Genomic DNA, 24,596 nt, shown 5'->3' on the forward strand with positions numbered 1-24,596 from the left:
ACGTCATATGGCCCATCGATGGCCACCCACCCACCTCCCACGTAAGCTCCCACCCACCAACGATACCGGCCATCGATGTTCGGTGCAGAGAGGGCCACAAAGTATCTCTCTCTGCATCGGATGGCCAAGGGTGTTATTGCAGGATGCCTCGATATTGAGGCATCACTGCAATAACCGGAAAGCAGCTGGAAGCGAGCAGGATCGCTTCCAGCCGCTTTAAACCCCTAATGTCGTACAGGGTACGTCGCTCGTCTTTCCAGGTTGTGTGCAACGTACCCTGTACGACATGCGTCGTTAAGGGGTTAAAATAAAAAACAATAATCATAATTTTAGCAACACTTTTGAAAGGTTCCTCTATTGTTGTAGCTTTCATGTAACAGCCATTTATAGACTCATATATGTATACGCTATCATGTCTTGCACATGCTCAGTAGGAAATGGTGTCTCAACATGCACATATAAAAAGATTGTGCACATCTTAATAATGGAATCAAACTGGAAAGTTTTTTGTTTTTTTATTAAACTGCATGATCTTTCCGAATCATTAAAGTTTAATTTTGAATTTAGTGTTTCATGAAGAGTTAAATTGATTGTGTTCAAAGATTTCCAAAGGAACAATTAGATTAAAGTATTTTCTCAACTCTATATGTTTATTTTGTAACATTGTTGCTGTAAAGAAGAGGGGATGTTATATCTGCAGATACAAATTCACAGTTATGAGAAATAAAAAAACAAGCATCTGCTAATATCTGATAGAAAAAAGACAAAAATAATCTTACAGAAACCTGTGGGAGAGTATGACATTGAGAATGAATTAGAGGAATTAATTTACCAAAAAATTTAAACATTGCAGCCATAAATATACATCCTAATGTGTCTAAAATTATAAAAATAAAAAAATAAAAAATTATATTTAGATACATTTTTCCTCAAAATCAATTTATTAAAAAAAATTTTAAATAAAAAATAAATCGGATTTTAAACAAAAACTGATATTTTTTATTTATTTTTTAAATTCATTGGGTGCTGTAAATAGCTTCAGTGTGAAATTATTAAGAATTAGCGCTTAACAACTTTCAGTTAGCTGATTGTTAATGTGTAAAAAATGCCACAACTAGTGCCACAAAATGTGAAACACTTAAAGAGAATGTAAAGTTTGACGAATGTCTGCCCGGTTTTAAAAATCCTATTAAAAACAGGGCACGTTCAGTCATCAAACTTTACATTTCACTCGTTTTGTTAAAATACTTACCTTTTATTCTTCAAAGCCACTCCAGCGCTTCCCCCGCCCTTCGCAAGTCTCTTCATATGTCAAAAATGACAAATCCGGCTTCCTCTAATCACGGCTTGGCCTGAGGCACTGTTTGCTCTGGGGGGAAGCTGTGATTGGAGGAAGCCGGATTTGGATAAAAGGTAAGTATTTTAACAAAACGAGTGAAATGTAAAGTTTGATGAATGTGCCCCTGTTTTTAATAGGATTTTTAAAAAACGGACCCACATTCGTCAAACTTTACATTCACTTTTTTAAATAAAGTTAAAAAAAGGATATTTGATAAAATTATTTGGATGTTTAAGAATAATGTTCACTATTCTATACATAAAAGGTATATATAGATATACACATATAAAACATAAGATAAATAAATATGAATATATATAATATATGACATATCCTTTGGCTGAATCGGCCAAAGGATATGTTTGAACCCAGGCTATGCTCCTAGGTTATCTACATGTATCTGTTTATAAAAATAAATTCAAGCACTGGTTGTCAGCTCATCGCGTTTAAAATTAAAAGTATTATCTTGAGCTACTAAAGTTGTTGTTGGCAATGTGCAGACAAGATTACGGCAATCTGACCCCTGGACAATTTATTTATTTATATAAAGCAGTCACAGAATAAATCAATACATAACATGTAAAATAAAATACATTCATCCTCCCAGTGTAGATATTGTAATTGCCCCTTAAACAAATGACCTCATGTTTGTTTCTGAAGAAAGTTTTCCTTACATTCTAAGCTGTACTCTAGGGGAACAGAACCCTCCCCCAGTAGTTAAGTGGAGCCCACTAACTGTCATGAACTCCTCACCCTGGGCACATGGTGTTTGGATTTGAAAGGGATGCAAGTTAATTGTCACAGTGTAGGAATTGCTTACATGGGGGGTACGGGGGGGGGCACAGTGACAGATGACAGAATGACATGCCAGTGCGTGAGAACCTACTTCTTGCTCTATCTGTCTTGCGTGACTGTAGCTTCCTCCTCTCAAACAGACAAATCTTATCTCCTGACAGCTTTGCTGCTTATTCTGCTCTTTCCCACAAGGCTAATATCGGGTTTGGGAGCTGAAAGTAAAACTGGTTTCTTTAACACCTTAACAGTAGTGGGTTGAGCCTGAGATTGCATATATAATATAAGAATAAATAAATAATTATTAATAATAATAAAATATATATACTCACAATCACATTTAGACACATTCACATGATTTTGTTGTATGTTCTATATCTAAAGACTATATTTCATAGTGTGCATTAATTAGTATATCTGGTGATAAAACATAAAGGGCCAGATTACAAGTGGAGCAGTATTTAACGATCCCGATTGCGCGCTATCTCCGCTAGAAGTAAACTTTTTGCGTGTGCATCAGGTTACGCCCATATTGCATGTTGAAAGTAAACAGTTTTCACAAACATAAAAAGCCTAACTTAGAATATTGTGTGTATTCTATTCCCCCATAGAAGTCAATGGAGCAAATACAGATAAATACAGATATAAATAGGAAAATCTATTTAAACCACAAAGAACATAATCTGCTATGTGCATTGGAATGTAAAATATTTAGATTATAACACTATTAAATATGAATATTGCATAAATATGATTTTACATTTTTCATATAGTTTACTGCAAAGGGCTCAGATGCACTTATATATATGTCTACATGTGTATTTATGTGTTTATATGTCTGTAAATACACATACACACACACACATATATATATATATATATATATATATATATATATGTCTACATGTGTATTTATGTGTTTATATGTCTGTAAATACACACACACATATATATATATATATATATATGTCTACATGTGTATTTGTTATGTGTTTATATGTCTGTAAATACACATACACACACACATATATATATATATATATATGTCTACATGTGTATTTATGTGTTTATATGTCTGTAAATACACATACACACACACATATATATATATGTCTACATGTGTATTTATGTGTTTATATGTCTGTAAATACACATACACACACACACACACACATATATATATATATATATATATATATGTCTACATGTGTATTTATGTGTTTATATGTCTGTAAATACACATACACATATATATATATATATATATCTACATGTGTATTTATGTGTTTATATGTCTGTAAATACACATACACACACACACATATATATATGTCTACATGTGTATTTATGTGTTTATATGTCTGTAAATACACATACACACACATATATATATATATATGTCTACATGTGTATTTATGTGTTTATATGTCTGTAAATACACACACACATATATATATATATATGTCTACATGTGTATTTATATGTCTGTAAATACACATACACACACACACACACACACACATATATATATATATATATATATGTCTACATGTGTATTTATGTGTTTATATGTCTGTAAATACACATACACACACACATATATATATATATATATGTCTACATGTGTATTTATGTGTTTATATGTCTGTAAATACACATACACACACACACATATATATATGTCTACATGTGTATTTATGTGTTTATATGTCTGTAAATACACACACACACACATATATATATATGTCTACATGTGTATTTATGTGTTTATATGTCTGTAAATACACACACACACATATATATATATATATATATGTCTACATGTGTATTTATGTGTTTATATGTCTGTAAATACACACACACACATATATATATATGTCTACATGTGTATTTATGTGTTTATATGTCTGTAAATACACACACACATATATATATATATATGTCTACATGTGTATTTATGGGTTTATATGTCTGTAAATACACACACGCATATATATATATATATATATATATATACACATCTCCATCTTTAGACATGAATATGTGTGTATGTCAATGTTAAAGCCCTTTGCCGCCTTTTTTTTTTCTCTAAAACCTGAGACCTCATATCTTTGAGCAACTTTTTTGTGCAATTGTTTTTAAAAACAGTTAACCAGAGTTTTGAGGAAACGCTATCCAGATGCGCATTAACTTCAATTGTGCTCAATCGATCACGTTTACTTTTAACTTGTAAAATGAGCGAAAAACCCAACGCGCACAAACACCTGCGATAAACCCCTTTTCACTTGCGCATAACTGTTAACGCTCCATCCGTAATCTGTAACAAGACTATAAAATACAAGCTGGTACCTCCTTCTTTTCATTCGTATTTAAATTTAACATTTCTTTAACCTATCCCTAAAATAATGTTTTATTTAACATTTTTTTAACCTCTCTCTTCCAAGGAGAATGGAATCGACATAATTTTCTTCCAATAAGACTTTGTGTAAACTGTATTCTCACCCTTAAAATGTAAACAAAACAATACAAAAATAACTTGAAATCTAGTGTTATTGAGTAGTCATTAAATATTAAAATATTACTGTTATATTGCACCTTTTGCATTTTTAAATGAACTGATTTTAGAAAACACAGTCATATATAAAATGGAATCAATTTATTTTTATGGTCATTTAATTTATTTATATATTATTTATTTTTGTTTTTCACATTAAATCTAACAGATCATGTAGTTCTATAATGGTAGATGTTTTTATAGCCTTGGCGATTGGAAAGGAAGAGACCTTATACTGATCCATATAGGGCTAGATTTATTAAAGCCCTACGGCTGCAAGTTCTCACAAGAATATGCTCGCCGTAATTTATCAAGCAGCGGTCACCAGACTGCCGCTTCCCTAACCTCTTCGCCACCTCTAAGGTCTCTAGTCAGACCGAGGAGATTGACAGCTCCTGCCCGCGCTTGATTGGCTGTGCGCGGGCGGGATTGCACGCGAGCGCAAAATTGCGCTTGTGTGCAATGGCAAATACCTGCGGGTAATTTCGCCCCGCCTCAGCTTTAATAAATCTAGCCCATAGTGTAAAATGGAGGGCAGATCTCAAACAACGTGTCAGTCTCATAGTGTGACTTGAAAGATCCAGTGCTATATATAAATGTATCTCAGCCTTCACTCTCCAGCTTCACACCTATTTATGATCTGTAATATGCTTTCTTACATGATTCATATAGCGCTTACAATTTTAAGCAACTTTCTAATTTACTTTTAATATCAAATTTTCTTGGTTCTCTTTGTATCTTTTCTTGAATAACAGGGACATAAGCTCAGGAGGGTGCACGTATCTGAACCACTATATGGCAGCAGTTTTGCAAGAATGTTATCCATTTGCAATAGCACTCAATAGCAGCACGATTTCCTGCCACATAGTGATCCAGACATCTTCCTAGAAGATGGAAAGAAGCAAATTTGAATAGAAGTAAATTGGAAACCTTTTTTTTTAAACAGCTTGCTCTGTCTGAATCTAACCTTGTTGACTGCAAGTGGAGGGAGGAGTTTGGCTATTGAATATCTATCCAGAAAAGAAGAGGTTAATCTTTTATTATTATTATTTTATGTTTAGTCTTGGCTGCTGAGTTTCTGTAACACCACAAGAAATGAGTTTACTTTATAGAAAATCCATCTATTAAGAAGTATTACAATCCAATCCTGATTTTTAAATTAGAAACAAAAAATAAAATAGCATTTTATTAATAACATTATTCCTTGTCTGTCTTTCAGCTCACAACCTGCATCCTATTTTTTGTGCCCTGGATGAATTACAAGGTCACTTTCTTAAAGGGACATAACGTTTCACGGCAAAGACTTTACTATTTAAAGGCTGTCACCATATAAAAGATGCACAGGAGTACTTTACTGTCTATTTTGGAATTCTGGAAAAAGGAAGGAAGTAGAGTTTATTTCATTATAAAGAGAAGAATGAAACAACTTTGGGTAGGATACCACCTGGTTTACAGTATAGGCCTCTCAGCCCCAGGAAGCAAGTGAAGGGAACAGCCACTAGAGAAGAATCTTGCAGATCAGAGGCGTAACTAGAAACCACAGGGCCCAGGTGCAATTGCGACCTCTGCACCCCCTGTAGTTGCGTCCCTGTTGCAGATATAGACATTGATAGGCAGCCAGTTTAGTAGTTTTGGTGGTGACAGACTTGTGAGCTGCCTGAAGCATGCTGGTGACTGCAGGAAAGAAACCGTTACTTCCTAGACCTGATCCCCTCGAGAGATCAGGTCTAGAAAAACAGGAGACAAATGAACATCATTATACAAATGAGTAGGGGGCGCCCTAAAGAATAACCAATGACTGCGCACTTACCTAATACCAGAAATATCACAAAATAACAACAGCATTTTTATCAGAGCTAAAAGTATTAACAATTACCTAGACCTACTGGTAAGTTTTAGTATATCACTTTACAAATCGCATATCACCATGTAATATAAATCTGGTTATGTTCTTAGCATATCCTCAAGCACATCACATAATTGTAAGCCCCTGGCTTCCAAGGAACAAATGGAACATGGTGGTCTGTGTTGGGGCTGTGGGCGTGACGCAAGAGATGAAGTGGTGCCAGGGTGCCATAGTGACACAGACAAATGTTACTATTCCAGGGTAACACTGTACTGCATAGAGCAGGGGTAAGGTTCTTTGGGCTTTTTTCTATGCATTTGTACACTTGCCATGGTTCTTGTAGTGCATTTCATTTTAATTAGAAACAATTTTGCCATATGCTTCTATATGCAAAAATGTTTCTTATAAAAAAGGTATCAGTGCATGTAGATAGTTTGTACTGTGCCCATGACCTGCAGAGCATATGGCTGTAGACATGCATCTGCATTTCTTGTTCATGCCAGTGGTGATGCATGACTGATACCATTATGCAAAAAAATCCCTGGTGTCTAATGCTGCAGGTGATCATACTTTCACACAGGAACATCCCAAATTCTAGTTACCCTTCATCTCTTTGAGTTTAAGGGGTCTCATGCTACTGGTAAAGTAGGTAAGATACAGGCTTTGTAATAGCTGTCTCTACACAAGACATCTTTAATGCAGGATATCACCCCTCTTTATGGTAATTACTAGCACCTGAGGGAGTCAGGTGTCCCCTTAGTCAAAAAGAAGCTTTCCCTTTTTCTTAGAAGGCTCACCAGTTCCTATTTGTGGTTCAGGTGGGATAAAGGGCTCAGAGAGCCTCCTTTTCCCTCACCAATATCACTAGTGCTACAGGTGATCAGTGTTTTTGCATCACCTGCACTTAAAGGGATATGTGATCCATCATTTGAAAGTGTACAGTTTATTCTTTTAACTAAAGGGATATTTTGCTTCTCTTAGTAAAGTATGGGGGTAGGGGGCTCCCCCATAGATTTCCCTAATTAATTAATCCATGGTGACCAGTGCTATCATTAACTTTTGTGTAAGAGAGGCTTTTCTAATCTAGGTGGTGCACCCCTTTGCTGCTAGTCTGTTTTCACACCCCTATACTAAATAGATTTTTAGCTTTCTTTTTGCTGCTTACAGTATATATATATATATATATATATATATATATATATATATATATATATATATATATATATATAATATTATAACTGCAAAGTTCTCCAATGCACTTATATATGTCTATACATGTCTACCTATGTATTTATTTCTGTAATAAACGCATCTGTACACACACACACACATATATATATATATATATATATATATATACACACATACATACATATACAGTATATACATACAGACACACACATATTTAGACATGTATATGTATGCTTATGTTAAAGCCCTTTGCAAGTCTTTTTTCCTAACACCTGAGATCTCATATTTGATGTTTTAAATTTTTTTTGTGCAATATTTTTCTTGGAATAATTTTTATTAGATGGTGTTATGACTGTAACCAGGGCCGCCACTAAAAATTTTGGGGCCCCTTACTTAACCAATAATCAGGGCCTCCCACCCCTTTGACATGTGCAATTTTCGACCAAGTGACTAAAACGTATACAGTATGCACTTTATTCTTAAGTGTAGTCAAACTTGGAAATGTTGTGAAGGTAGTAACACACAAACACAGAACTCAGTAGTAAGGTCAAAATGTCCTAAAAGGAACAGACAATGGACACACACAAACTCAAACACAAACTTGCACATACACCCAAGGAAACACCCATAGAGACAGCCTCAGAAAACACACAAATACATACTCACAGAAAACACACAAAGACATACTCAAAGAAAACACACAACGACATTTATACACACACACCCTCACAGAGACATCCACAGAAAATGCACAAAGACAGACACATAAACCATCACAGAGAGACCCACAGAAAAGAAATACATGCACACTCACAGAGACACCAACAAAAGTATAAAGACATAAACACAGACACCCACAGAAACACTCAGAGGAGGTAAAAGTTCTGCACATTGCCATCTCCTAAATCAACAGTGTGTGACATGCATAATAAAAAAAATAACAGAAATTAAGAGATCACTTTTTAAAGAATCATATTTGTAAATGAGCAAACAATTTAAATAAAAAAATGTACATTATTGATCTGTTAGAAGGGGTAGATGAAGAAAAGTACTTTTGAAAAGTCGACATATGTTTGGGTCCCCCCCCCCATTTTCCCCAACCAAGAGCACCACTTCAAATCTGTCAACTGTACTTATGGATTTTGAAAATGCTGTACTCTATATGGTCTTGGTGGAACCATAAGCTGTGGTACATACCATTAGATCTGTTTAAATGCAGGATTTAGGCTTGTTTGTATGTATTCCAAAATTAAGTCAGCTGTAGTATAAACTGAAGAGTGTTAACTTAACCTGTCTCATTTCAAACACTGAGCAATCTTAGCCTGAGAGTACAACATTTTATGCAGATGTAAACATTTTAGATAAAATGCCTCCTGGCATTTGGATACATATATATAAATTTAAAAAATCATATCTGCCAAAAGGGAACCTACCAGTTGAGGAGCAAACATTTCTGCATGGTTTTAAATATAAAATTTCTACAGCATTGTCAAATAATCATAAATACACTGCTGCATATTGCTAAAAAAATGTGTTTTTATGGACCCATGGCCCCACCTTACAACTACCACACTGAATTTACAATCTGAAATTGCACAAAGAAATAAAAAAACAGTTACTAAGTACGTCCTACCTCCTCTGCAAATGAAAGTGATCTGCTGTCTGACTCAGGCACACACTGTACAAACTGAAGTGCCAAGTCTGTCTCACACTGTGCATAGTGGTTTAGTGCACACTCAGAAATCCTCTCAAATGCTAATGCTTTACTCCTTTTAATGATATTTGGCCACGCTCAATAGCACTTTGCTGTAGCGCCCTCTGGTGGCTGCCAAAATGTAATTTTTTTTAAAATAATAGTTGTGCTTGCCTTAGGGGCCCCCCTGACCCACTGGGCCCCTGACAGGAGTCACCCTATTCACCCCCTGATGGCGGCCCTGAGTGTAACTGTACTATGTAATGTATTTTTGATTTGCAAAACAGTTAACCTGAACTCTGAGGTTTCAGTAATCTTTCTAGCGTAAATGGCGATTGCGCTCAATCAATCGCATTTACTTTCAACTTGTAATACGAGTGGACAACTCTACTCATCCAAACACCCGTGATAAACCCTTTAACTGTTAGTGCTTCATTCGTAATCTGGCGCTTAGTGTTTTATATCCCTTTAAAACATTTTCCGCTCCATAATATCTCCTTGGTGATTAGTGCTACAGATGTTTGCCATTATTAATTATGAGCTCTCGCCTACTCAAACCAATCAGAGAAATGGGCAAGTTTAATTTTGAAATTCTACCCATGCACAATCTTGATAAACTAAAATAATTAAACAATCAGAATTGTTGAATTATATATACAGGGAGTGCAGAATTATTAGGCAAATGAGTATTTTGACCACATCATCCTCTTTATGCATGTTGTCTTACTCCAAGCTGTATAGGCTCGAAAGCCTACTACCAATTAAGCATATTAGGTGATGTGCATCTCTGTAATGAGAAGGGGTGTGGTCTAATGACATCAACACCCTATATCAGGTGTGCATAATTATTAGGCAACTTCCTTTCCTTTGGCAAAATGGGTCAAAAGAAGGACTTGACAGGCTCAGAAAAGTCAAAAATAGTGAGATATCTTGCAGAGGGATGCAGCACTCTTAAAATTGCAAAGCTTCTGAAGCGTGATCATCGAACAATCAAGCGTTTCATTCAAAATAGTCAACAGGGTCGCAAGAAGCGTGTGGAAAAACCAAGGCGCAAAATAACTGCCCATGAACTGAGAAAAGTCAAGCGTGCAGCTGCCAAGATGCCACTTGCCACCAGTTTGGCCATATTTCAGAGCTGCAACATCACTGGAGTGCCCAAAAGCACAAGGTGTGCAATACTCAGAGACATGGCCAAGGTAAGAAAGGCTGAAAGACGACCACCACTGAACAAGACACACAAGCTGAAACGTCAAGACTGGGCCAAGAAATATCTCAAGACTGATTTTTCTAAGGTTTTATGGACTGATGAAATGAGAGTGAGTCTTGATGGGCCAGATGGATGGCCCGTGGCTGGATTGGTAAAGGGCAGAGAGCTCCAGTCCGACTCAGACGCCAGCAAGGTGGAGGTGGAGTACTGGTTTGGGCTGGTATCATCAAAGATGAGCTTGTGGGGCCTTTTCTGGTTGAGGATGGAGTCAAGCTCAACTCCCAGTCCTACTGCCAGTTTCTGGAAGACACCTTCTTCAAGCAGTGGTACAGGAAGAAGTCTGCATCCTTCAAGAAAAACATGATTTTCATGCAGGACAATGCTCCATCACACGCGTCCAAGTACTCCACAGCGTGGCTGGCAAGAAAGGGTATAAAAGAAGAAAATCTAATGACATGGCCTCCTTGTTCACCTGATCTGAACCCCATTGAGAACCTGTGGTCCATCATCAAATGTGAGATTTACAAGGAGGGAAAACAGTACACCTCTCTGAACAGTGTCTGGGAGGCTGTGGTTGCTGCTGCACGCAATGTTGATGGTGAACAGATCAAAACACTGACAGAATCCATGGATGGCAGGCTTTTGAGTGTCCTTGCAAAGAAAGGTGGCTATATTGGTCACTGATTTGTTTTTGTTTTGTTTTTGAATGTCAGAAATGTATATTTGTGAATGTTGAGATGTTATATTGGTTTCACTGGTAAAAATAAATAATTGAAATGGGTATATATTTGTTTTTTGTTAAGTTGCCTAATAATTATGCACAGTAATAGTCACCTGCACACACAGATATCCCCCTAAAATAGCTATAACTAAAAACAAACTAAAAACTACTTCCAAAACTATTCAGCTTTGATATTAATGAGTTTTTTGGGTTCATTGAGAACATGGTTGTTGTTCAATAATAAAATGAATCCTCAAAAATACAACTTGCCTAATAATTCTGTACTCCCTGTAAATATTGGAGCAACCCTTAACCAAGTTAGAATTTGGTGTAGAAACAAAGAGACCTGTTGCTGTAGGCAACTTTATTTTTTTACTTTACTTCATCCAAGGGTGGTTAATAGATACGTGCAATTAGTTTATTTCCGAATCACAATTCAGATGAAATTCGGGTGATTCCAAGATTTGGATGTATCCGAATCACCCTAGTAATGAAACAAAACTAATATGAATTAATTTGTAATGAAACATCCAAATTAGTTTGGATTAATTAGTTTTATTCGAATGGCCATGGCGCGATATTCTGACTCTCTGGACTAATCACAATTCCTTTGCCGTTCCATATTTATTAATTAAAAAAAGAAAACAAATAGAATAGAGATATATTACAATTAAATATAGTGAGATAGGACAGTGAAATAATTCCTTTTGTGTTGGTTGGAACCATCCGAATCAACGTAACATAACAGAATAATCCGAGCATAATGAACTTCCGAATGCATCTGAAATGAATGACTGCTATAATAATAACATGCATATGATAATCATAGTAAGTTGTCACTAAAAGGGGTCAGTGATTGTCATTATTTAAAATCAGGTGCCTCAGTTATTTATTAATATTTTTTTATTACTAGCTTGATTGCGATCTTGCAGTTGGATGACACAAGCTGATACAGACTCTGCACGTGTATGTCAGATGTCTCTAAAGATACAGGGATACGCAAGTTTTGGAATCCACAAACATCCTACTGAAGCAACCTGGAGAGATGCCATACTGTCTGTCTCATACAAAGAAAGAGAAGCTATCTGCAGACAGGACATGATTAACAACATTAAAGTGAATGTAAATTTAGATGATAAAGTGCTCGGTTTTAAAAATCTGATTAAAAACAAAGGCACTTTAATTAATAAAAATTTACCTTTTAATCTTGACAGCCGCTCCAGCGATTCACCCGGTCGTCGAAAGCCTCTTCATACGTCAGAAATGATGGATCGGTCACCCTCCAATCATGGCTTCCCCCGGGGGAATCAGTGTCTGATTCAACGCCGTGATTAGAGGAAGCCGGATTCCTCATTTTAGACCCGGGAAGAGGCTTTGCGACGGGCGGGGGAAGTGATGCAGCGACTGTCAAGATTAAAAGGTACGTTTTTTTCATAACACAAGTGAAATGTAAATTTTGATGAATTAAAGTGCCCCTGTTTTTAATCGGATTTTTAAAAACCGGGCACTTTATTATCTAAATTTACATTCACTTTAAAGTGCAATAGAAGTATCCTCACTAAAGCATAAATTTGAGACCTCAGGGGAGATACTAGTAAGAAATGACTTAACATTGGACATCCTTCTTACATGATACTCCAGCCACTGATTTGTGCTCCTTCAGTATCCAGAGGAATAAAATAAATGTTTTAATGTTCTCCTTAATGAAACATTAAATATTTGACTAACAAATCTAACAAATGTATTTTCCTTCATAAGGAATATCCATATTCCAATCTACAGACCAGGGACCCAATTATCTAAACAACTATTATTCATAGGAATAGGGCCAACAGGATTTAGATCTTGGTACAACAGTATTGGGCAGATTCTTCATGATGTGCAGTCCCCTGTCTGAAAAATAAACTTAGCAAAGATATCGTTTATACTCACGGCCAGACAAAACATACACAGGAACACAGAACCTGAGGATGCAGAGGGTTTACCTAGAGCAGGACTGGATCTTATAGGAATCACAGAATACAGCACACTGTAGCATAGGTGAAGAAATAAAGCAAAAATAATCCCAGCACCACCTGTTCTTTTAAAACTGTGCTGCCCAAGGGAGGGTAAATGGTAAACTACACAGTAAGGAGCAGTGCATATATCATCTAGAAGCTAAGTTAAGCAAAAGCCTCACGTGTCACAGGAAACTGCATGACAAAAGCCTAAATGACAAAATGCTGCCGTGACATCAAAAATATGAAACAAAAACCCTTAAGAGTTACCTAATTGCTGAAGATGCCATCTTAAATCACTTTCCATATGATCCATCCAATGTAACTGAATAGTTAAAGAAGTCTAGCTATAATCTTATACACATGGAAATGTATGCTTCTATACACTTAGACCTTAGGTGCAACACACAGCAAAGAAGCTTAACATATGTACACAGATCCTGAAAACAAGGACAGACAAAACAAAAATGTAAATATTAAAACATATTCCCGCCATTAACTATGCCTTATGAATGGCCAAACCCAGTGGGCGTCTCTTGCACAAAGAGCTAAGTTATCCCTGCACAATGCATAGTTAATGCTGTGTACAGTTCACGTAAAATAGGAGATTTCAAACCACCTACAATTCACCTGCACTTAAAGTAGAGCATATCATTCTAACACTATAAAGGGCCTTTAAGGTTTATACTGCAGATAGGCTCTGATCTAGACAAGATCACCCTAAGGTATTCCAGAGGTGTGAACCTAGTAACGATAGCCATCTGCCACCTCTTTACTGTCAGTACTATGGTTGATACATGATGTGATCAGTGAACAAAGATGTCTAGTATTAGTATATACATGGTTGGGTGATGCTTCTTGCAGATTAAGATTACAGTTTTACAGAAGACCTGGTGGATGATAGAGAGTAACTAGAATGTGGTTGATTGTATGGGTAGAAATGAGAAGGGTAGCATGGAATATCTACATATAAAGCTTAATTAATGGTTATTCTTTAGATTTCCATAAGGTCATAAGGTCTCAGACTGTTTATAAATTCTACCTTAGGTAAAACGTCTTTTAGTAATTATACTCAGTCATAACTGTGGCATGGAAAGAAAGGTAATGTAATGTAGTATTGTAATGCTACCTATGTGCTTAATAGAAGCATAAAACTGACCTCAGATTTTCAAGTATGTAACATATAGGGCCCCTTTTGAATCCTTGTAACTATAATTGCACATATATATTTAAGATTTTCAAGTATGTAACATATAGGGCCCCTTTTGAGCCCTTGTAACTATAATTGCACATATATATTTAAGATTTTCAAGTATGTAACATATAGGGCCCCTTTTGAGCCCTTGTAACTATAATTGCACATATATATTTAAATAGGAGCCCTGTGGATCCAAACAAGAAAGAAGTAGTAACATAAACTTCGGATACTGTGTAATTCTCACGCACTGCACTGAAGCTTACGATTATACCTTAATTAGGTATTCATATGAAGATCAGTATAGAAGCCTAAACTGTATGAAATAAGTAATAACAATACCAAAAATGTGTAAGGGGCAATAGGAAGTGGGTGAAATGGAGAGGATCTGAGGGTTAATAGTCTAGGGCAGAGTGCCATGGAGAATTCTATAGTAATGACTGCTGGTCTTTTGCCAAAGTTACTAGGGAGGGGTCTCAAACTATGTATATACTCTACATAGATCCAAGGTATTATATAATAACCCATCCGGTAATGTTGAAATGGCATCAGTTTATAGCATACACAACTAGCTGGGGGAGTATTGTGCTAACAGTAGCGTAAAAATAAAACCATTAAAAAATGTTTTGTAGTTTCATTTGGTAGGATATCTTGGACCCAATTAATACAATCCCATCTCATAAATGTATGAATTCAGGGTGTAGAAGCTCAAAATATTAATACATATACCCCCACACACATATATCTACATACACATAATTATATATCACCAAACACATGCATATATACTCTCCTAGTATGGTATTTATATGAGAGACCACAATATATAACCTCCATATTAGGGTACTACAATCATGCCACCCCGGCCGCTGGCAGCATCACGTCGCTATGGTCCAGGCAGACAGTGGTGTGAGAGGGATCATGAAATAAAGTGGAATAAAATATGAATAAGCATTGACTCAGTAAAATCAATTTCCATCTACCCTGAAACAAAACTTATCCAGCAGCTTTTCTGAAGATATCTAAATGTGTTACGTAGCTATCCCTTCTGAGTAATTACAAACATTTTGAAAATAGAACAGATAACATAATTTATGCTTACCTGATAAATTTATTTCTCTTGTGGTGTATCCAGTCCACGGATCATCCATTACTTGTGGGATATTCTCCTTCCCAACAGGAAGTTGCAAGAGGATCACCCACAGCAGAGCTGCTATATAGCTCCTCCCCTAACTGCCATATCCAGTCATTCGACCGAAACAAGCCGAGAAAGGAGAAACCATAGGGTGCAGTGGTGACTGTAGTTTAAATTAAAATTTAGACCTGCCTTAAAAAGACAGGACGGGCCGTGGACTGGATACACCACAAGAGAAATAAATTTATCAGGTAAGCATAAATTATGTTTTCTCTTGTAAGGTGTATCCAGTCCACGGATCATCCATTACTTGTGGGATACCAATACCAAAGCTAAAGTACACGGATGAAGGGAGGGACAAGGCAGGCTTAAATGGAAGGAACCACTGCCTGTAGAACCTTTCTCCCAAAAATAGCCTCCGAAGAAGCAAAAGTATCAACTTTGTAAAATTTTGAAAAGGTATGAAGCGAAGACCAAGTCGCCGCCTTGCAAATCTGTTCAACAGAAGCCTCATTTTTAAAGGCCCAGGTGGAAGCCACAGCTCTAGTAGAATGAGCTGTAATCCTTTCAGGGGGCTGCTGTCCAGCAGTCAAATAGGCTAAGCGTATTACACTCCGAAGCCAAAAAGAAAGAGAGGTTGCCAAAGCTTTTTGACCTCTCCTCTGTCCAGAGTAAACAACAAACAGTGTAGATGTTTCGCGAAAAACTTTAGTAGCTTGTAAGTAAAACTTTAAAGCACGGACCACGTCCAGATTATGTAAAAGGCGTTCCTTCTTTGAAGAAGGATTAGGACACAATGATGGAACAACAATCTCTTGATTGATATTCTTGTTAGAAACTACCTTAGGTAAAAACCCAGGTTTTGTACGCAGAACTACTTTATCTGAATGGAAAATCAGATAAGGAGAATCACATTGTAAGGCAGATAACTCAGAGACTCTCCGAGCCGAGGAAATAGCCATCAAAAACAGAACTTTCCAAGATAAAAGTTTGATATCAATGGAATGAAGGGGTTCAAACGGAACCCCTTGTAGAACTTTAAGAACCAAGTTTAAGCTCCATGGGGGAGCAATAGGTTTAAACACAGGCTTAATTCTAACCAAAGCCTGACAAAAAGATTGAACGTCTGGAATTTCTGTCAGACGCTTGTGCAAAAGAATAGACAGAGCAGAAATCTGTCCCTTTAAAGAACTAGCTGATAATCCTTTTTCCAAACCCTCTTGGACAAAGGACAATATCCTAGGAATTCTAACCTTACTCCATGAGTAATTCTTGGATTCACACCAATAAAGGTATTTACGCCATATCTTATGGTAGATTTTCCTGGTGACAGGCTTTCGTGCCTGTATAAGGGTATCAATGACTGACTCGGAGAAGCCACGCTTTGATAAAATCAAGCGTTCAATCTCCATGCAGTCAGTCTCAGAGAAATTAGATTCGGATGATTGAAAGGACCTTGTAGTAGAAGGTCTTGTCTCAGAGGCAGGGTCCATGGTGGAAAGGATGACATGTCCGCTAGGTCTGCATACCAGGTCCTGCGTGGCAACGCAGGCGCTATCAAGATCACTGATGCTCTCTTCCGTTTGATTTTGGCAATCAGTCGAGGGAGCAGAGGAAACGGTGGAAACACATAAGCCAGGTTGAAGAACCAAGGCGCTGCTAGAGCATCTATCAGTGCCGCTTCTGGGTCCCTGGACCTGGATCTGTAACAAGGAAGCTTGGCGTTCTGGCGAGACGCCATGAGATCCAGTTCTGGTTTGCCCCAACGATGAACCAATTGAGCAAACACCTCCGGATGGAGTTCCCACTCCCCCGGATGAAAAGTCTGATGACTTAGAAAATCCTCCTCCCAGTTCTCTACACCTGGGATATGGATTGCTGATAGGTGGCAAGAGTGAGTCTCTGCCCAGCGAATTATCTTGGAGACTTCTAACATTGCTAGGGAACTCCTGGTTCCCCCTTGATGGTTGATGTAAGCCACAGTCGTGATGTTGTCCGACTGAAATTTGATGAACCTCAGGGTTGCTAACTGAGGCCAAGCTAGAAGAGCATTGAATATTGCTCTTAACTCCAGAATATTTATTGGGAGGAGTTTCTCCCCCTGAGTCCAGGATCCCTGAGCCTTCAGGGAATTCCAGACTGCACCCCAACCTAGAAGGCTGGCATCTGTTGTTACAATTGTCCAATCTGGCCCGCGAAAGGTCATACCTTTGGACAGATGGACCCGAGATAGTCACCAGAGAAGAGAATCTCTGGTCTCTTGATCCAGATTTAGCAGAGGGGACAAATCGGTGTAATCCCCATTCCACTGACTGAGCATGCATAGTTGCAGCGGTCTGAGATGTAGTCGCGCAAATGGCACTATGTCCATCGCCGCTACCATCATGCCGATTACTTCCATACACTGAGCCACCGAAGGGCGCGGAATAGAATGAAGAACACGGCAAGATTTTAGAAGCTTTGATAACCTGGATTCTGTCAGGTAAATCTTCATTTTTACAGAATCTATCAGAGTCCCTAGGAAGGAGACTCTTGTGAGTGGGGATAGAGAACTCTTTTCCTCGTTCACCTTCCACCCATGTGACCTGAGAAATGCCAGAACTATGTCCGTATGTGACTTGGCAATCTTAAAGCTTGGCGCCTGTATCAGGATGTCGTCCAGATAAGGGGCCACTGATATACCTCGCGGTCTTAGGACCGCCAGAAGCGATCCCAGAACCTTTGTAAAGATTCTTGGAGCTGTAGCTAACCCGAAGGGAAGAGCCACAAATTGGTAATGCCTGTCCAGAAAGGCAAACCTTAGGAGCCGATGATGATCTTTGTGAATCGGTATGTGAAGGTAAGCATCCTTCAAATCCACTGTGGTCATGTACTGACCCTCCTGGATCATAGGTAGGATGGTCCGAATAGTTTCCATTTTGAACGATGGAACTCTGAGGAATTTGTTTAAGATCTTTAGATCCAAAATGGGTCTGAAGGTTCCCTCTTTTTTGGGAACCACAAACAGATTTGAATAAAAACCCCGTCTCTGTTCCGACTGTGGAACTGGACAGATCACTCCCATAACTAGGAGGTCTTGCACACAGCGTAAGAATGCCTCTTTCTTTATCTGGTTTACAGATAATCTCGAAAGGTGAAATCTCCCTTGAGGAGGGGAAGCTTTGAAGTCCAGAAGATATCCCTGAGATATGATCTCCAACGCCCAGGGATCCTGAATATCTCTTGCCCACGCCTGGGCGAAGAGAGAAAGTCTGCCCCCTACTAGATCCGTTACCGGATAGGGGGCCGTTCCTTCATGCTGTCTTAGAGGCAGCAGCAGGCTTTCTGGCCTGCTTGCCTTTGTTCCAGGACTGGTTAGGTTTCCAGCCCGGCTTGGATTGAGCAAAAGTTCCCTCTTGTCTTGTAGCAGAGGAAGTTGATGCTGCACCTGCCTTGAAGTTTCGAAAAGGCACGAAAATTAGACTGTTTGGCCTTTGATTTGGCCCTGTCTTGAGGAAGGGTATGACCCTTACCTCCAGTAATGTCAACAATAATTTCCTTCAAACCAGGCCCGAATAGGGTCTGCCCCTTGAAGGGAATGTTAAGTAATTTACACTTTGAAGTCACGTCAGCTGACCAAGATTTAAGCCATAGCGCCCTACGTGCCTGGATGGCGAATCCAGAATTCTTAGCCGTTAGTTTAGTCAAATGAACAATGGCGTCAGAAACAAAAGAATTAGCTAGCTTAAGTGTTCTAAGCTTGTCAAGTATTTCAGTCAATGGAGTAGCTGTCCGAAAGGCCTCTTCCAGAGACTCAAACCAGAACGCCGCAGCAGCAGTGACAGGCGCAATGCATGCAAGGGGCTGCAGGATAAAACCTTGTTGAATAAACATTTTCTTAAGGTAACCTTCTAATTTTTTATCCATTGGATCTTAAAAAGCACAACTGTCCTCGACAGGGATAGTGGTATGCTTTGCTAAAGTAGAAACTGCTCCCTCCACCTTAGGGACCGTCTGCCATAAGTCCCGTGTGGTGGCGTCTATAGGAAACATTTTTCTAAAAATAGGAGGGGGGGGAAAACGGCACACCGGGTCTATCCCACTCCTTATTAATGATTTCTGTAAACCTTTTAGGTATTGGAAAAACATCAGTACACACCGGCACTGCATAGTATTTATCCAGTCTACACAATTTCTCTGGTACTGCAATTGTGTCACAGTCATTCAGAGCAGCTAACACCTCCCCAAGCAATACACGGAGGTTCTCAAGCTTAAATTTAAAAGTAGAAATATCTGAATCAGGTTTCCCCGAATCAGAAATGTCACCCACAGACTGAAGCTCTCCTTCCTCAGCTTCTGCATATTGTGACGCAGTATCAGACATGGGCCTTAAGGCATCTGCGCGCTCTGTACTACGTCTAACCTCAGAGCTATCGCGCTTTCCTCTGAATTCCGGCAGTCTGGCTAATACCGCTGACAGGGTATTATCCATGATTGCCGCCATGTCCTGCAAAGTAATCGCTATGGGCGTCTTTGATGTACTTGGCGCCATTTTAGCGTGAGTCCCTTGAGCGGGAGTCAAAGGGTCTGACACGTGGGGAGAGTTAGTCGGCATAACTTCCCCCTCGCCAGAATCCTCTGGTGATAAATTTTTTAAAGATAAAAGCTGATCTTTATTGTTTAAAGTGAAATCAATACATTTAGTACATATTCTCATATGGGGTTCCACCATGGCTTTTAAACATAATGAACAAGGAGTTTCCTCTATGTCAGACATGTTTATACAGACTAGCAATGAGACTAGCAAGCTTGGAAAACACTTTACATCAAGTTAAACAAGCAATATAAAAAACGTTACTGTGCCTTTAAGGGAAACAAATTTTGCTAAAATTTGAAATAACAGTGAAAAAAGGCAGTTAAACTAACAAAATGTTTACAGTGTATGTAACAAGTTAGCAGAGCATTGCACCCACTTGCAAATGGATGATTAACCCCTTAATACAAAAAACGGATTAACAAATTGAAAAAAACGTTTTTTAAACAGTCACAACAACTGCCACAGCTTCACTGTGGCTTTACCTTCCTCAATATATGACTTTTAAAACGTGTGTGTGGTAGACCGAGCGCTAGTATTTTACAGCCTTATGCTCACTGGCAAAAGTCCCCTAGTGGACTTGGGATGTGACTACAATTGTGTGATATAGTGAGCGCTGGGAAGCTTAAAAGGACTGTGAGGTATGGATATGTTAAAAATGGAATGTATTTATTACAGTTAATATACAATGAAAATACAATATAATACATACAAATTAAAAAGCTTCTAAAATTCTTCCTAAAATCTCTATGGATCCATGAGATATAAGTCTTAAGGATATAGTGTTACCTATATCTGTGGTGTTGGAACAAATATTACGTTAGCTCCGACAACAGTCTAAGACCATAGTATTATGGTCTATAAAGTGCAGTTTAAGCACAGATATTTACAAACAGCAGATGTGATGTAAATGGCCAAAATTGGCGTAGTACAATGTCAATAATACAGATGTCAACAATACAGATGCAGTATAAAAGTATAAGTGATAGAAATACAATATAAATAAAAGTGTAGGAGAAATCCAATTGTGTAAAAATGGAAATAAAATTTGTTGAAAAAATGAAGAAATTTATGTCTCTCAAATAGTTTCTTAAAAAATGTCTCTTTGGAAAATCACAGTGTTCCAAAAAAAATATATATATCAGAGTGTTCCACAAAAATTGCAAAAGTGTTCCACAAAAATTGTAAAAAATTAATCCACAAAGAAATATCAAAGTGTTCAAAAAATATGGTGGGTAAGTGCGTTCAAAGAAATCCTAGATGATTAACTTCCAAAATAAACTCCAATAGCTGTGGTAGACGTGAAGGAGATTATAAGAATGCAGAATATAAAAAATATATAAAAAATGTAGAATATAAAAATGCAGAAAAAAAAAAAGTACAGTAATGTGGCGGGTAGGTCCAAAGTCCTCCTCCTAATCTGTGGGTGAAATAAAGTGCAATAGTGTAATAACGTCTAGATGTGGTATAATAAAATCAGAAATTTGCTCACCAGTATGTCGACGCGTTTCGGCCCTCCTAGGCCTTTCTCAAGACAATACTGGTCTGTATGTCTCTGGGAGCTTTATACCCTAATACCATAGGTGATTGGTTCTATTTTGGCGCCAAAAGTCGGGGTCTGCCCTTTCCTGTTTAGCCCAGTGTTACATGGGAAATGTAGTTTTTCTTTTCTTTTTCTTTTTTTTTTTTTTGTGTGTTTTTTTGTTGTCTCTTATGTTTTAAAAGATATCTGTATTTGATTCACTTCATACGTGTTTATTATTTATATCGTATGTGTTATTGTTTGGGGGCATCTCTTATCTTACTAATGTAATGTATATCAGGCGGTGTATCTTATTTTTGATATCCCCACTTCCGGGGTGTTTAACTTACTATCCCTTCCGGTTCTTTTATCTGTAGCTTAACATCCGGTTTCGCTACTTCCGGTTTCGCTCTCGCTAATTCCGGTTTCGCTTTTACTGGAAGTGTGTATTTATTCTTATCCGGTTGTACTATTGCCGGATGTTTATCTAATTTGGAACCTTAGTCTTGTCTGGACCCTTTCTATATGGCCTGCATGACTATATAATGGGTTAGGGGTCCATCGTTGTCCTAAATGTGTCTATATAAGCCAGTGTTTGATTCTTTAATGCATATATACAAAACAGCCTTAACGTATATGTGTAGATGCTGATTATTGTATGTGCTATGATCGGTGCGTATTTCACAAATACCTAGGGATTTAAAACTGTAAAATATCATAAAAAATCGTAAAATATGTAAAAAATCTCTTCAAGGGCATTTAGAGTTGTTAAAAGTTCTCTGAAAATTCTCTAAAAATTCTCTAAAAGTTATATATGTACATATCACAAATATAGAAATTTGTGTTAATAAGTCACATGTTGAAAATGCGGGGTTTACTTAGAATTTGTTCCGTGGATGTAAAAGAGTATATGAAATAAGGATTGGGTTTTGCATATAATAAAGAGGCTTTTTAGGAAGCGTGTGGGGGTCAGGTCTCGCATTAGTTTAAAGAGGTTGTTAAACCTATTGGAGTTGGCATAAATGAATGTTGATAGTTAAAGTCGCTTGTCTGCAGTAATTTGGACGTCTTTATTTAAATTATTTGTACATGGAGGAGAGAATGGTTTTTGCTGGTGTACTTCAGGGAGAGAACCTCTCCGGTGTATATTGTATTTTGTATTCTAGGTGCTTAGGAAGGGAGTTTAGTTAGTTATATATTTTCCTCAGAGAAGAATGGAGAAGGAAAGGACTCCTATTTCTCAATTTCTTCAATCTATTGATGAATATCTGGGGACCTAATATGACGGATTCTGTCTTTTGTTCTATCAATCTAGAGCGTGCAATCCAGCTAGTGTGAAAACACATGCTTTTATTGGTATGCTTTTGCTTGATAAGGATATTTAATGGTAAATTCATTTTATGCATCAATAGTACAACCGGATAAGAATAAATACACACTTCCGGTAAAAGCGAAACCGGAATTAGCGAGAGCGAAACCGGAAGTAGCGAAACCGGATGTTAAGCTACAGATAAAAGAACCGGAAGGGATAGTAAGTTAAACACCCCAGAAGTGGGGATATCAAAAATAAGATACACCACCTGATATACATTACATTAGTAAGATAAGAGATGCCCCCAAACAATAACACATACGATATAAATAATAAACACGTATGAAGTGAATCAAATACAGATATCTTTTAAAACATAAGAGACAACAAAAAAACACAAAAAAAAAAAAAAAGAAAAAAAAAAGAAAAACTACATTTCCCATGTAACACTGGGCTAAACAGGAAAGGGCAGACCCCGACTTTTGGCGCCAAAATAGAACCAATCACCTATGGTATTAGGGTATAAAGCTCCCAGAGACATACAGACCAGTATTGTCTTGAGAAAGGCCTAGGAGGGCCGAAACGAGTCGACATACTGGTGAGCAAATTTCTGATTTTATTATACCACATCTAGACGTTATTACACTATTGCACTTTATTTCACCCACAGATTAGGAGGAGGACTTTGGACCTACCCGCCACATTATTGTACTTTTTTTTTTTTTTTTTCTGCATTTTTTATATATTTTTTATATTCTGCATTCTTATAATCTCCTTCACGTCTACCACAGCTATTGGAGTTTATTTTGGAAGTTAATCATCTAGGATTTCTTTGAACGCACTTACCCACCATATTTTTTGAACACTTTGATATTTCTTTGTGGATTAATTTTTTACAATTTTTGTGGAACACTTTTGCAATTTTTGTGGAACACTCTGATATATATATTTTTTTTGGAACACTGTGATTTTCCAAAGAGACATTTTTTAAGAAACTATTTGAGAGACATAAATTTCTTCATTTTTTCAACAAATTTTATTTCCATTTTTACACAATTGGATTTCTCCTACACTTTTATTTATATTGTATTTCTATCACTTATACTTTTATACTGCATCTGTATTATTGACATTGTACTACGCCAATTTTGGCCATTTACATCACATCTGCTGTTTGTAAATATCTGTGCTTAAACTGCACTTTATAGACCATAATACTATGGTCTTAGACTGTTGTCGGAGCCAGTGGCGGATCCAGGGGGGGGGGGGCAACGGGGCAATTGCCCCCCCGAGAATATACTGAGAGAGGGCTTCCCTTCCCTGTGACTGTAAGTGAACTTGGCTGTGAGAGCTTAAATGGTGCTGCGCGTGCGCGATGGACCAATTCTACGGCCGTTTTTTTTTTTTATTCTAACGTTTCTCCTCCTCTTACATGAGCTTTAGCCGTGCGCCCTGTGTGATGCCTGTAAGCTGCTAGAGAGTTGTCGCGCGAGTTACTCAGTCCGTGTGTCTGCCACAG

General features: G+C 37.6%; 1 long non-coding RNA gene across 1 annotated transcript in view; it reads left to right on the forward strand.

Moving 5' to 3' along the window:
* The window catches only part of LOC128645122 (uncharacterized), a 34,520-nt gene extending 28,561 nt beyond the window's left edge, over positions 1–5,959 (forward strand). Inside the window, exon 4 of the long non-coding RNA XR_008400078.1 lies at positions 5,905–5,959. This is a non-coding gene — a long non-coding RNA (uncharacterized LOC128645122). The remainder of the gene's footprint in view (positions 1–5,904) is intronic.
* The last annotated feature ends 18,637 nt before the right edge of the window (positions 5,960–24,596 follow it).

The sequence above is a fragment of the Bombina bombina genome, chromosome 1, assembly GCF_027579735.1.
Source record: "Bombina bombina isolate aBomBom1 chromosome 1, aBomBom1.pri, whole genome shotgun sequence".
NCBI classification, from domain to species: domain Eukaryota; kingdom Metazoa; phylum Chordata; class Amphibia; order Anura; family Bombinatoridae; genus Bombina; species Bombina bombina.